The following is a 7,329-nucleotide window of genomic DNA, read 5'->3' on the forward strand; positions in this document are numbered from 1 at the left end:
AGCAAAAAAATAATGCAATCCAAGAAGGAGATCAGTCAATAGCTTTCAAGAAAACTTCCAAACTGACTGAAAATGCCTCAGTGTTTTAAACTGTTTTATAGTGTGAGGTTGATGCTTTGTAAGAAGATCCTCTTACAAAAACAACAAACAGAGCCTGTGATAGGAGAGTTTGAATGATGCACAAAAGCTTATCTGCCTTTTTAGTGGCTGAGGAGAATAACAGAGATAAAACTACAGACTCATGCTGAAAACCTGATAATACAATTGTTTGAATATAATAGGACATTTACATTTATTAAATGTGATATTTACTATCATTTCTATTTCATATACACTATACCTATTTCATATACACCTATTAAATATAATATTTATTATCGTTTCTAAGCTGACCTTTACAACACGTTTTTTGCTACTGTTTTTATAGAAACTAGATAGGTATGTGGCATAGTGTTAAAATATATTAGAGTATGTACATTTTAATATGGTGCCCCCATAGCTGCACTATACAGTGTAATGCTCCCACAGTTGCACCATACAGTATAATGCCCCCCATAGCTGTCCCATACAATTTAATACCCCCATAGCTGCACCATACACTGTGATGCCCCCCATAGCTGCACCATACTGTATAATGGCCGGATCATGACACAGATTTGAAACAGAACCGTGTGTCCGATGGACGCGAGCTAGGCGTCCATTCGTTCACCTTGCAGAGCCGAACAATATGACACCTGACTCTGTCGTCTTTTCTAAAAGGGTACCCCTCTTTTGCCAAATAAACATGGAGGAATTCCCTTATTAATTTATTTTTATTACAATAATTATTGTAATAATAATGTTGTTATATTGTATAATATGTAAATATGGTTTATGCCTATGCTTAACTTTAAAGTGTAGCTAAATGTTTGGCAAACTTCTGACATGTCAAAGTGACATGTCAGAAGTTTGGATGGGTGGGGGTCTGAACACTGAGACCCCCACCAATCGCTAGAACAAAGCTGCTGAGCGTTCACACGAGTGCTTCAGCTGTTTTGTTTTAGCGATTGGTGGGGATCTCAGTGCTCGGACCCCCACCAATCCAAACTTCTGACATGTCACTGTGACATGTCAGAAGTTTGTCAAACATTTAGCTACACTTTAATTTTGTGTTCTGTATTAATAAAGTTGTTATGTTGTATTATATGTAAAGTTGGTTTCGGCCTATTCTTACAGTGTACCTAAACGTTTATCAAACTTCTGACATGGTTTTAGTGCAGCTATGGTGCCCCCATAGCTGCACCATTCATTTTAATATGGTGCCCCCATAGCTGCACCATACAGTGTAATGCTCCCACAGTTGCACCATACAGTATAATGCCCCCCATAGCTGTCCCATACCATTTAATACCATAGGTACAATGTCTCAAGTGTAGTATTGAACAAGGTGAATAGCAAAAAAATAATGCAATCCAAGAAGGAGATCAGTCAATAGCTTTCAAGAAAACTTCCAAACTGACTGAAAATGCCTCAGTGTTTTAAACTGTTTTATAGTGTGAGGTTGATGCTTTGTAAGAAGATCCTCTTACACAAACAACAAACAGAGCCTGTGATAGGAGAGTTTGAATGATGCACAAAAGCTTATCTGCCTTTTTAGTGGCTGAGGAGAATAACAGAGATAAAACTACAGACTCATGCTGAAAACCTGATAATACAATTGTTTGACTACAATAGGACATTTACATTTATTAAATGTGATATTTACTATCATTTATATTTCATATACATTATACCTATTTCATATACACCTATTAAATGTAATATTTATTATCGTTTCTAAGCTGACCTTTACAACACGTTTTTTGCTACTGTTTTTATAGAAACTAGATAGGTATGTGGCACAGTGTTAAAATATATTAGTCCATGCACAGGTTTTGGGACTGACAGAGTTATTTTAAAAATGTGTACCTATTTCATATACACCTATTAAATGTAATATTTACTATTGTTTCTAAACTGACCTTTACAACATGTTTCTAAATACTGTTTGTATAGAAGCCAGATTAGAATGTGGAATAGTGTTAAAATATATTAGTCCATGCCAAGGTGTCAATACTGGCAGAGTGGAGGTGACACATTTATATTGTTAGACTAAGCTGGCTCCGGCCAGGGGACAGTCATAATTGCCACTGTATTGTTTCATCCAAATACATGGCCCAGCCACGTGTGAAATATTTAAATAAACATACCACTCTTTTGTTTTAGTATTCTCTTTTATCCCTTACAGCAATTTGATTGGTTACTGAAATGCATAACTACAGCTTCCAGAGAGTTGGCCATCACTTTTGTCAAGCTACTGGAAGCTATCTAAGGGTTCCTTCTAAGCTTTACATTTGACTCCACTGCTGACCTCGGACTGCATTTTGAATTATCTGCACCATTCTAGGAAGCACTTTGGATTTCTGCCTGCTGTAATCTCTTCCTTTTCTGGAAGGTAGGTACAAGCATAGCTCAGACAATACCAATGTCGATTTTAATGCATATATTTAAGTAGCTTCTAAGTACATGTCTGTGTAAATTGCGTTAATTTTTAATATAAAAACTCATCTAGGTATTGCTAATATATTTTTATATATATATATATATATATATATATATATATATATCCTTTGTACATTTTAATGCATATGTTTAAGTAGCCTCTAAGTACATGTATATGTAATTATATATATATATATATATATATATATATATATATATATATGTAAATAGTGGCAGCACTCTATACCAAATCCCACTATAGTAACCTGCACAGCAGTAATCCTGATCCATGGACCATGTAGTATATTGAAAAGAAATTATGCTGCACACCAATTTAAGCAAAGTAAAATTGTGGTAGTCACCCCAAAATGTAAGTCAGCCCCCCCCATAACTCCTGTGAGGGTTTGTAACACTTCTTTGAGTGTATCCCATAACAGGGCTTAGGAAGGGATGATAGGCATGCATGCAGTAGCTGTTTGGATGTGGATTTTTGAAATGACCGAGTTTTAGGTAGAAGGCACTGATGAATATAAGATAAGTGCGTTTATCAATTAATCTGTGTTTTTTCAGAAATCCATCTAAAAATAGATATGACACGGATTTCCGTGGGTCCGAATGACGCGAGCTAGGCGTCCATTCGTTCACCTTGCAGAGCCAAACAATATGACACCTGACTCTGTTGTCTTTTCTAAAAGGGTACCCCTCTTTTGCCCAATAAACATGGTGGAATTCCCTTATTAATTTATTTTTATTACAAAATTAATATCTCCAAAACTAACCGTTGAATATCCCTTATATTTATTACACATGTAGCCCTTAACACTCTGACCTATCCTAAAAAATTAGGGGTGATAGGCATGCATGCAGTAGCTGTTTGGATGTGGATTTTTGAAATGACCGAGTTTTTGGTAGAAGGCACTGATGAATATAAGATAAGTGCGTTTACCAATTAATCTGTGTTTTTTCAGAAATCCATCTAAAAATAGATATGACACGGATTTCCGTGGGTCCGAATGACGCGAGCTAGGCGTCCATTCGTTCACCTTGCAGAGCCGAACAATATGACACCTGACTCTGTTGTCTTTTCTAAAAGGGTACCCCTCTTTTGCCCAATAAACATGGTGGAATTCCCTTATTAATTTGTTTTTATTACAAAATTAATATCTCCAAAAATAACCGTTGAATATCCCTTATATTTATTACACATGTAGCCCTTAACACTCTGACCTATCCTAAAAAATTAGGGGTGATAGGCATGCATGCAGTAGCTGTTTGGATGTGGATTTTTGAAATGACCGAGTTTTAGGTAGAAGGCACTGATGAATATAAGATAAGTGCGTTTACCTATTAATCTGTGTTTTTACACAGATCCATATGAAATCAGATTAGACATGGTATTATCACACGAGAAAGATCTTTAAAGCCCCTGGACACATATTGCACCCAGAGTGCATTTCTTGACATGTTGTGGTAGTCACCACAAAATGTAAGTCAGCCCCCCCCATAACTCCTGTGAGGGTTTGTAACACTTTTTTTAGTGTATCCCATAACAGGGCTTTGGAAGGGGTGATAGGCATGCATGCAGTAGCTGTTTGGATTTAAATTTTTGAAATGACCGAGTTTTAGGTAGAAGGCACTGATGAATATAAGATAAGTGCGTTTACCAATTAATCTGTGTTTTTTCAGAAATCCATCTAAAAATAGATATGACACGGATTTCCGTGGGTCCGAATGACGCGAGCTAGGCGTCCATTCGTTCACCTTGCAGAGCCGAACAATATGACACCTGACTCTGTTGTCTTTTCTAAAAGGGTACCCCTCTTTTGCCCAATAAACATGGTGGAATTCCCTTATTAATTTGTTTTTATTACAAAATTAATATCTCCAAAACTAACCGTTGAATATCCCTTATATTTATTACACATGTAGCCCTTAACACTCTGACCTATCCTAAAAAATTAGGGGTGATAGGCATGCATGCAGTAGCTGTTTGGATGTGGATTTTTGAAATGACCGAGTTTTAGGTAGAAGGCACTGATGAATATAAGATAAGTGCGTTTACCAATTAATCTGTGTTTTTACACAGATCCATATGAAATCAGATTAGACATGGTATTATCACACGAGAAAGATCTTTAAAGCCCCTGGACACATATTGCACCCAGAGTGCATTTCTTGACATGTTGTGGTAGTCACCACAAAATGTAAGTCAGCCCCCCCCCATAACTCCTGTGAGGGTTTGTAACACTTTTTTGAGTGTATCCCATAACAGGGCTTTGGAAGGGGTGATAGGCATGCATGCAGTAGCTGTTTGGATTTAAATTTTTTAAATGACCGAGTTTTAGGTAGAAGGCACTGATGAATATAAGATAAGTGCGTTTACCAATTAATCTGTGTTTTTTCAGAAATCCATCTAAAAATAGATATGACACGGATTTCCGTGGGTCCGAATGACGCGAGCTAGGCGTCCATTCGTTCACCTTGCAGAGCCGAACAATATGACACCTGACTCTGTTGTCTTTTCTAAAAGGGTACCCCTCTTTTGCCCAATAAACATGGTGGAATTCCCTTATTAATTTGTTTTTATTACAAAATTAATATCTCCAAAACTAACCGTTGAATATCCCTTATATTTATTACACATGTAGCCCTTAACACTCTGACCTATCCTAAAAAATTAGGGGTGATAGGCATGCATGCAGTAGCTGTTTGGATTAAAATTTTTGAAATGACCGAGTTTTAGGTAGAAGGCACTGATGAATATAAGATAAGTGCGTTTACCAATTAATCTGTGTTTTTTCAGAAATCCATCTAAAAATAGATATGACACGGATTTCCGTGGGTCCGAATGACGCGAGCTAGGCGTCCATTCGTTCACCTTGCAGAGCCGAACAATATGACACCTGACTCTGTTGTCTTTTCTAAAAGGGTACCCCTCTTTTGCCCAATAAACATGGTGGAATTCCCTTATTAATTTGTTTTTATTACAAAATTAATATCTCCAAAACTAACCGTTGAATATCCCTTATATTTATTACACATGTAGCCCTTAACACTCTGACCTATCCTAAAAAATTAGGGGTGATAGGCATGCATGCAGTAGCTGTTTGGATGTGGATTTTTGAAATGACCGAGTTTTAGGTAGAAGGCACTGATGAATATAAGATAAGTGCGTTTACCAATTAATCTGTGTTTTTACACAGATCCATATGAAATCAGATTAGACATGGTATTATCACACGAGAAAGATCTTTAAAGCCCCTGGACACATATTGCACCCAGAGTGCATTTCTTGACATGTTGTGGTAGTCACCCCAAAATGTAAGTCAGCCCCCCCCATAACTCCTGTGAGGGTTTGTAACACTTTTTTGAGTGTATCCCATAACAGGGCTTTGGAAGGGGTGATAGGCATGCATGCAGTAGCTGTTTGGATTTAAATTTTTGAAATGACCGAGTTTTAGGTAGAAGGCACTGATGAATATAAGATAAGTGCGTTTACCAATTAATCTGTGTTTTTTCAGAAATCCATCTAAAAATAGATATGACACGGATTTCCGTGGGTCCGAATGACGCGAGCTAGGCGTCCATTCGTTCACCTTGCAGAGCCGAACAATATGACACCTGACTCTGTTGTCTTTTCTAAAAGGGTACCCCTCTTTTGCCCAATAAACATGGTGGAATTCCCTTATTAATTTGTTTTTATTACAAAATTAATATCTCCAAAACTAACCGTTGAATATCCCTTATATTTATTACACATGTAGCCCTTAACACTCTGACCTATCCTAAAAAATTAGGGGTGATAGGCATGCATGCAGTAGCTGTTTGGATTTAAATTTTTGAAATGACCGAGTTTTAGGTAGAAGGCACTGATGAATATAAGATAAGTGCGTTTACCAATTAATCTGTGTTTTTTCAGAAATCCATCTAAAAATAGATATGACACGGATTTCCGTGGGTCCGAATGACGCGAGCTAGGCGTCCATTCGTTCACCTTGCAGAGCCGAACAATATGACACCTGACTCTGTTGTCTTTTCTAAAAGGGTACCCCTCTTTTGCTCAATAAACATGGTGGAATTCCCTTATTAATTTGTTTTTATTACAAAATTAATATCTCCAAAACTAACCGTTGAATATCCCTTATATTTATTACACATGTAGCCCTTAACACTCTGACCTATCCTAAAAAATTAGGGGTGATAGGCATGCATGCAGTAGCTGTTTGGATGTGGATTTTTGAAATGACCGAGTTTTAGGTAGAAGGCACTGATGAATATAAGATAAGTGCGTTTACCAATTAATCTGTGTTTTTACACAGATCCATATGAAATCAGATTAGACATGGTATTATCACACGAGAAAGATCTTTAAAGCCCCTGGACACATATTGCACCCAGAGTGCATTTCTTGACATGTTGTGGTAGTCACCCCAAAATGTAAGTCAGCCCCCCCATAACTCCTGTGAGGGTTTGTAACACTTTTTTGAGTGTATCCCATAACAGGGCTTTGGAAGGGGTGATAGGCATGCATGCAGTAGCTGTTTGGATTTAAATTTTTGAAATGACCGAGTTTTAGGTAGAAGGCACTGATGAATATAAGATAAGTGCGTTTACCAATTAATCTGTGTTTTTTCAGAAATCCATCTAAAAATAGATATGACACGGATTTCCGTGGGTCCGAATGACGCGAGCTAGGCGTCCATTCGTTCACCTTGCAGAGCCGAACAATATGACACCTGACTCTGTTGTCTTTTCTAAAAGGGTACCCCTCTTTTGCCCAATAAACATGGTGGAATTCCCTTATTAATT

Source organism: Rhinoderma darwinii, chromosome 11 (genome assembly GCF_050947455.1).
Source record: "Rhinoderma darwinii isolate aRhiDar2 chromosome 11, aRhiDar2.hap1, whole genome shotgun sequence".
Taxonomy (NCBI): domain Eukaryota; kingdom Metazoa; phylum Chordata; class Amphibia; order Anura; family Rhinodermatidae; genus Rhinoderma; species Rhinoderma darwinii.